A 7,645-nucleotide genomic window follows, 5' to 3' on the forward strand; every position below is an offset into this window, starting at 1 on the left:
GAGGACGTCGATGTGGACCTTCATCTTCCACATGAGTGCACCACTCGAGTATGCATGCGCAAATACACACCAACACACGCACACGCACATGCACACGCACAAAGGATGTTTCCTGTGTCTACATCAAAGTACACGGCTTAGTGGCAGGGTGCAGAACACCCATCTCCTAAGTGATGTTAAACCAACTTTGCAAACAAATACCAGATATGACTGGTTCACACAAACCCATCCTCTCTCCAAGGAAGCAGGCCAAGATTCTGAAATAAGTAAGGTAACAACATTTTTTAACTTACTCCCTAAACTGAGCCGTGCAGACAACTGCAAGGCAAGGTGGAAATGGTGCTTGTCCTGTGTCATTTTCGTGCCTTTTCAATCACGTTTTTTGAGAAGACCAAGTGAGATTCATCTACGTCAAGGTCAGATTGGGGTCACTGAGCGGTTATAGTGCTTCCTTCCTTTCCTTTTGTTTTCTTGAGACAAGGATCTCACGTAGCCTAGGCTCATCTCTGCCTCACTCTTTATCTAAGGATGCCCCTACATTCCTGATCTTCCTGCCTCTGCCGTTCCAGTGCTGGTTAACATGCAGGCACCACCACACCCTACTTGGCGGTGATGTTTTCTTCTCCGGATCTGCCTTAACCTGAGCCTTTGCTCAGGGTCAAGCCCTTGCTCGGCCAGGAGAGCTGCATGACCTCCCAGAGCCTTATGCTTAAGCCTGCCTCCTTCTGATTCTGTGCAAACCCTTTGACAAGCTAGGCAGTGAGTGGAGAGGGTTGGCTTTGGAAGGCATGGCTTACCAAGACCCAAGAATGCCCAACACCACATTTCAGAATTCCCCCACGTCCTGTCACTTACAAAACAGACACTCTATTTAGACCTAAGAAAACCAACTTGTAAAGAATACTGCCTAAAGTCTTGAGGATTTAACTCAGTGATAGAGCACTTGCCTAGCAAGTGCAAGGCTCTGGACCAGCCTCCAGAACCAAAAAATAAAATGTGAGAATGAATACTGCCAGGTTGGGGAGATGGCTCAGCAGTTAAGAGCACTGGCTGCTCTTCCAAAGGACCCAGGTTCAATTCCCAGCAACCTCATGGCAGCTACCATTTGTAACTCCAGTTCCAGGGGATCTGACATTCCTTTTTAGCCTTCAGGTCCTTTAGACATACCTTGGGGCAAAACACATATACATGGAAAATAATAAAATTAATGAAAATGGGAAAGATTTCAGGTCTGGGATTTTAGGAGAGCCCGTGCTCACATCATGTCATTTGCCACACCTGTCCTGGGCAACCCCTGGCATTTGTGCTCAGTGCCACTTCGTGCTCCAACAGAATGAGTGTATTTTTCATTCTACATTTCACAAACAGGATCTCCAAACATGGTCCTATTGAGAGGAGACAGGAAGGGCAGATGGTGGCATTTGTGTATCCTGTAGTATAAAGGACACATTTGTATTCTGTATTGTAGAAAGGAGTCCACACGTGCATGTTATTAATAGCTTAACACAAACTGTTAATGGCTTGTTCTACATCAGCCATATACTCACAGGCCAGGTACCCTTGGGGAATTGGGAGGTTGATAGTGGGAAGTACTATCTAGACTTGTGTTTCAAGAAGCCACTCAAGCCCCAGAGAGCCAGAGAGTGAGGGAAGAGAACAAGGGATGATAACAAGAAAGAGAGAGACAAAAACCTCAGAAATATGGCGGACACCTTACCAGAGGGGAGAGCCAAACTCTGCAAAGACTGTCTTTCTTCCTCCTGCCCATGCTCAAAAAGCCTGCTGGCTAAAGATGGACGTAAAGCAGGTTTTGAAAGCAGATTTTCAAAGATGCTAAATCTGCTGCCTTGTTGGATCTCCCACCCTCGGAATTAAGCACAATTTAAAGATTCCGTTCCTGGTGCTGGAGAGATGACTCAGTGGTGAAGAGCGCCTTCTGCTTCTGCACAAGACTTGAGTTCAGTTCCCAGCACCCACATCAGCATCAGGCAGCTCACGATGACCTGTAACTCCCGTTCCACAAGATCCATCACCCTGTTCTGATTTCCACAGGCTCCTACACACACACACACACACACACACACACACACACACACACACACATACACACACACACATTTTAAAAATAAATTTTTTTTGATATTCATATTATACTTTAAGTAACATTTCCCATGTCTATCTGGATGGCCCTCCATATTATAGTCTGCACCTCCATTTCTCGTGTGTGTGTGTGTGTGTGTGTGTGTGTGTGTGTGTGTGTGTGTGTGTTGTCTATCTGCCTCTCCCTAGGGCAACTTACAGGAAGTGACCACTTTTATGAAATATATCGCAGGCAGACAAGTGTGATGGCACACACCTTTAATATTGTTTAATTCTGTGAGTTCAAGAACAGCCTGCTCCATATACCAAGTTCCAGTGCAGCCAGGCCTACATAGTGAGACCCTGTCTCAAAAAATATTTTTTAAAAAGACATTACAGCCAGGCCGTGGTGGTGCACGCCTTTAATCCCAGCACTCAGGAGGCAGAGCCAGGCGGATCTCTGTGAGTTCGAGGCCAGCCTGGGCTACCAAGTGAGTTCCAGGAAAGGCGCAAAGCTACACAGAGAAACCCTGTCTGGAAAAACAAAACAAAAAGACATTACAGGCAATTGACTTTGAACTGCTGAGCCTTTCCCCACAGATGACAAACTCCCCTCTCCCTGTGGCTCTGGGCCACTCAGAACTCCCTTCTGATACTCCTGTTGGAAGTACCCAGCACTCCTACTGAACATACAGCAGTTGCCTCTTCAAGTTATCTTCTCCTTTATCTAATGACTGGGAGGTGAAGTTCTCAGTGTGATGACTACTCTTCCCCCTCCTGCCTGTGCCTCTCCCGTGCCCAGGTTATAATGAATACATTGACTAAGGCCAACAGCAGAGCCTGAGCACGGGCAGTAACAAAGTCAACGGGATTTGGAGGCAGAGTCCCATGCTAGCCACTCCCTAGTCCTTTGACGTTAAGCAGGAATTCATGTTATATTTTAATGTTTCTACTGAATAAGATAAAAGTAATGCCTACATCTTGGTGGTGTGGCCTTTAATTCCAGCGCTCAGGGGGCTGAAACACGACTGATGAGTTTAAGCCCAGAATGGGGTACATAGTGAAACCCTGGCAAATAAATGCATGGCAGTTGAAAGGCTCAAGTAATATTTTTCATGGTTTCCGTGTTGTTTTTTTTTTTAATTTTATGATTGTTGGTGTTTTGCCTGCATGTATCTCTGTGTGAGGGTGTCAGAAGCCCTGGAACTGGACTTGCAGACAGGTGTGAGCCACCATGTGGGTGCTGAGAATTGAATCCGGGTCCACCGGAAAAGCAGCTAGTCCTCCTGACCACTGAACCATCTCTCCAGCCTCATTTTATGTGTTATTTTTAACAGTGGCTTTTAGCTTGGTCCACCTGGTTCTACCAGGACAGTGTGGAGCTTGACATTTCCCATGGTCCAGCTCTATACCAGAGCATCTAAAACTGAGAGATCCAAGGGCAAGGTAGAGACAAGCCTGGGTATGTAATTACCAGAACATTCCTGGGCTTGGAGAAACTGAGGAACTGCAGATGGACACCATCAAACCCCAGTCCCACACTTTCCTTTCTTTGTGCAGTCACATGGAGAAACCACAAGGCAGACTTGAAGTTCCTCCCACTCCTGACCTGAGACAAAAGGCTGGCCTTTTCTCCCACCAACAGGTCTCTACCTGATGGACTGGCTCAATAAATTCCAGGGTTGTTTGTTTGTTTGTTTGTTTGTTTGTTTGTTTTTGTTTTGAGACAGGGTTTCTCTGTGTATCTTTGGAGCCTTTCCTGGAACTCACTCTGTAGCCCAGGCTAGCATCGAACTCTCGGACATCCGACTGCCTCTGCCTCCCGAGTGCTGGGATTAAAGGCATTCGGCCACCACAGAACAAATTCCAGGTTTTTCAGAACATGGCACACAACAGTCATCATTGTTAGTTATTTGGCGGCGCTCTTACCCTGCGAGGAAGTGTCATGAAACACGACAGAATCCACTAACAAGAGTTTATTAAGATAAGAAAGAGAGAGACAGACACGAACAGGCCTGCGGAAAACACACGTAATCAAGAGAGAGTGAGGCCGGGGAATATGGCACCGGCTTATAAAGGCTGGGCTGCGCCTGCGCACACGGGCTCATGTGGCTATTCCACGCATGTGCTTAGATCACATGGTTGCACTGCGTGCTTTATGGAACCATGCAAAGCCACGGGGTCCTGGCCACACCAGACATTTTGACCCGGAAATGGCTAGGCGGAAGTGTCTAGGTCCGCCCGGCATGCCCAACCCTAGGGGCATGTTGTGAATCCATATCAATCATCCCATCTGTCTTCAAGCTTCTTTCTTCTTCAATCAGGAGAGGAAACTCTTCAGAGACTTAAAAATCTCCAGCCCCCAAGAAGAGATTTTTTTTTTTTTTTGGCTTTCTGAGCCTCCCCACCCCCCTGCTTTGCAGGGGGTCTTTGTGTGAGTTTGCTGTGTGTGTGTGTGTTTCCTGACCTGTAATAAACACCTTTCTTCAGCTGTCTGCTCCTGTTTGCGTGTCTGAGATTTCTCCTCTGCTATCTGTCTCTCTCCAGATTTTTTCCCCTGCCTTTTAACTCTGTAACTGGCAGAGAAAACTAACTGGATTAAGACCCCCAGACTATAACAGGTTTACCCACATGTACTGGCCTGCTGGCAAGGCCAGTTCCACCCAAGGCACTGTGGAGCTTGGAGACATGTCAATGACAAGCTGGTACGCCAGACCAAGCATATTGGAACCTTTGCAGGGTTGGGAATGTAGCTCACACAAAGCCCTGGGTTCAATCTCCAGCACCACATAACCAAGCACTCCAGTGTCTGTCTGTAGTACTTGGGATACAGAGGCAGAGGAGCCAGAGTTTAAGGTCTTCTTCAGCCATATGACAACTCTAAGTCTAGTGTGGACTACACGAGTTCCCGTGTTTTAAAAAAATAAATAAATGAACTGGGCTGGTGCCGGGACCAAGCCAGAGTTCTCCCCACTCCCCAGAGGATCCTATCGGGCAGAGGTTACAAGCTGCTGCATTGGGAACTTTGATGGGTTCTTGAGTGTGTAATCCCCTGGAAGTCTTGTTTAAAACGCAGGTTCTGATTCAGCAAGTCTGAGTGGAGCCTCAGATCTGCAGTCCTGGCAAGCTCTTCAACAGAGGAATGCTGACTTCCTTGGAGTACCCCCCTTGAATGGAGATTCTGCAAGTTTCAGGGGAGCCTGGGAGCTTCCAGTCCAATTTACTGACTTTCCTCAGAATCGGAGCTGTGCTCCCCAACCCTGAAAATTAGAAGCAGAGTGGTCCAATCTGCCCTCTTGGTATATCTCCATCTCTTCCCCTAGCTGGCTTGACATAAGATAAAAGCACATGCTTCTTCCAGGAGCCTGAGTCAGAACAGGCTAGACTGGTCTCCCGTAGGGTCACCCAGTGGCTCTAGGCTCCAGGCAACAGCCAACTCAATTCAGAGTCGCTGAAGCGAGGACTCTCTCTCCACCCACACCTGGATGAGTGGCCTTTGAAATCTGCTGTCCAAATTCTCTGAAGGTTCACACACAAGGAGGGCAGAAATACACAGCTGTAATCTTCCAGCCCAAATCCTGCTCCAACCAGTTTGTGGCCAAATCCCTGCTTCCTGACATGTCCAGAAGGATGCTATTACATGGACCAAATGGTTGTCATAAAACTCATGATTCTTTGTCCTAATTCCTGTGGCTTTCAAGAGTATTTTATAGTTCTTCCTGTATCTCATTAGTGTGGGAGAGTGGGACACTTGCCGAATCACAGATCTTACAAGGCTGAAAAGTCAGATTTTTAACATTTGAGGTCTCCCGAAATGTTCCCCTAATGGCAATCCTTTCCCAGACAAGGCTAGCGGGCAGCCCCACCGCCACCTTTCCTGTCCGTGTCCTCAGGCTATGCTGAGGCAAGGCCAGCAGGGGGCAGTGTGGATACACAAAGCAGGGTCTCAATTCTATGGCTTCTCCCACAAAAAGCCACTGGGTTCTCTTGTTATGATGACCCCTGAGCTGAGGTCCTTGCCTTACTGACTTCAGATGGACTCCAGCATCCTCCTGGGGCTTGAGTAGGAGCCAAGGTTGCCCTGAGAGCTTCCTGGCCAGAATCTGCCTGCAATGTTCTCCCTATCCTTATTTATCAAGTTGGGGCTACCACAAATCAGCAAGCCTGAGCTGCACAGAGGAGGGCTGCTGGCAACTAGGGACCCAGGAAAGAGAGAGGAATCCACCAACACTACCAGCCGCTGACTTCTCAGGCTTGTAATATAATGCTAGGAAAAAAACTCAGAGCTAGGGAGATAGCTCAGTAGGTAAAGTGGCCCCATGTGCAGAAGACACAGTACTGCCCTCTGAGGAAGTCACGTGCTCAGCAAGCAGAAGCTCTAACAGGAATTCTCATACACAATCAAAAAATCACTCTGTATTTGTGGAAGCCAGCTCCATAGGAGAAAAGCATTTGTATTTGTCAAAACATGCAGATTTGGGAAATGTAAGCAGTACTGGCCAGTTTTATGTCAACTTGATACAAAGTAGAATGCTTTTAGGAGAGGGAGCCTCAACTGAGAAAATGCCCCCACCAGTCTGTCCTGCAGGCGAGCCTATGGGCCATTTTCTTGACTGGTGGATGATGAGGGAGACCCAGTTCACTGTGGGTGGTGCCACCCAGGGCTGGTGCTATAAGAAAGCAGGCTGATCAAACTGACCAAACCATGAAGAATATGAATAAAGACCTGAGTCAGGAAGTCCAGCACTCTAAAAGGGTGTGGTGGTGCATTCCTGTAATCCCAGAGGGGTGGGGGGCAATACAGAAGGATCCCTGGAATTTGCTGGCCAGCCAGGCTACCTGAAACAGTTCATTCCAGGTTCAGTGAGGCCCCCTGCCTCAAAAAAATAAGGTGGTCAGCAATAGAGGAGGACACTCAACATTGACCTCTTATCTCTACATATGTATGCATGGACAATTACACATGCAAATTAAGTAAGTACATAGGAAATGAAAATAGCCAGGCACGTACCTTTAGTCCCAGCACTTGGGAGGCAGATCTCTGAGTTCAAGGCCAGGCTGGTCTACAAAATGAGTTCCAGGACAGCCAGGGCTACACAGAAAGACCCCATCTTAAATTAAAAATAAATAAATAAATAAAAATTAAAAAAAAAAAAAAAAAGGAAGAGGGCTTGGAGAGATGGTTCAGAAGTTAAGAGCACAAACTGTTCTTCCAGAGGCCCAAGTTCAATTCCCAGCACCCACATGGTGGCTCACAACCATCTATAATGAGATCTGATGCCCTTTTCTGGCCTGCAAGCATACAGACAGACAGAACACTGTATAAATAATAAATAGATTTTTTAAAGAAAGAAAAGGAAAGAAAAAAGAAAGAAAGGAAAAAGAAGAGAAGAGGAAAGAAATAAAGAAAGAAAGGAAAAAGAAGAGAAGAGAAAAGAAAAGAAAAATGAAGTCTTTTACTCCTCCAAATACTGGTTCCCTCCAAACTATTCCCTCTTTAGGAGAGCCGCCATCTTGGCCCTCCCACCTTGACAAATGCCAGTCCCAATTGTCACACACCTGGCCT

This window comes from Onychomys torridus, chromosome 1, assembly GCF_903995425.1.
Source record: "Onychomys torridus chromosome 1, mOncTor1.1, whole genome shotgun sequence".
NCBI classification, from domain to species: domain Eukaryota; kingdom Metazoa; phylum Chordata; class Mammalia; order Rodentia; family Cricetidae; genus Onychomys; species Onychomys torridus.